Here is a 1,184-nt window from a genome sequence, read left to right as displayed (position 1 = left end):
AATGAGTACGACATTTCCGTCCTACGTTCATAATTCAAATATTAAACTAGATCATTATTATTAATCACGGGTTGACTATCGATGATCGATGTACGTACGTAGCTCCTCTTTCATTCCCGAATGCATTATTATACCAAATTGTCTAGCACACCGGAATGAAGGAGAACTTATCCAATATGAGCATTCAATAAGCAAAACCAAATCATAAAATAAGCAAAACCAAATCATAAAATAAAGTATAGTATTCAAATTAGCATGCATTCAATAATTATAAGCAAAAGTACATCATCTCTTGTTGTCCGTACATCGTCTAATATTATCACTAATACAACTAGAACCGTAGTGCCCGATGGGTATCGACGCGGCGGTGGACACCCAAAGATAAGGAACTATCACAGGATCATAGCTCCAGTGAGATCCCTGAAGAACCTGCCAGGTATTGTCGAACCTCCCCTCCAATGCAACCATGTAGCGACGGACGTGCTCGTCCTCCTCGCTGACACGGTGACGTACGACCTCCGCGGTGTCCGGATGCCTCACCACCGTCACTGGCCCACGTGACCGCCACCAAACAAGGATCGGGTCAACAACGGGCTGCCTCTTCACCAACCTACGTCCCCCGGAAGGTAGCACCTCCCAATACCAACCCGGCGGAGCCCAGTCCCGAACATGGCCCTGATCAAGTAGGCCTCCACCACCGAGTCGACGACGACGAGGATGCGGGATAGGCATCGCCGACGTCGACGCGGGAACTACTTCTATATATAGTTAAATAAAAGTAGTTTTATTAATTAAATCAACTATCTAGTTCAACTACTAAGCACTTACTATAAATAAATAAGTAGTACTTACTAAAAACAAACTACTTCTATATATAGTAAAATAACTTAGTTTATTAAATCAACTAGCTAGTTCAACTATATATAAACTACTTCTTATTTTTTCCTTTTTCTAAATACTATGAACAAAAAAATCATTAAAATTCTATGAACAAAATTAATTACACAATCTAAATATCACCAAAAAAAATCTATTAACAATAATATCACCAAACATGCATATTCAATAATAATATCACCAAAAAATCTATTAGCAGAAAAAAAATCTAACATAATATGAACAAATTAATTACTACACATATCTAATCTAACAAAAAAAATCTAATTAGTCTAACAAAAAAATCC

This window comes from Triticum dicoccoides, chromosome 3B, assembly GCF_002162155.2.
Source record: "Triticum dicoccoides isolate Atlit2015 ecotype Zavitan chromosome 3B, WEW_v2.0, whole genome shotgun sequence".
In the NCBI taxonomy this organism is placed as follows: Eukaryota; Viridiplantae; Streptophyta; class Magnoliopsida; order Poales; family Poaceae; genus Triticum; species Triticum dicoccoides.
This window is presented reverse-complemented; position numbering follows the sequence as displayed.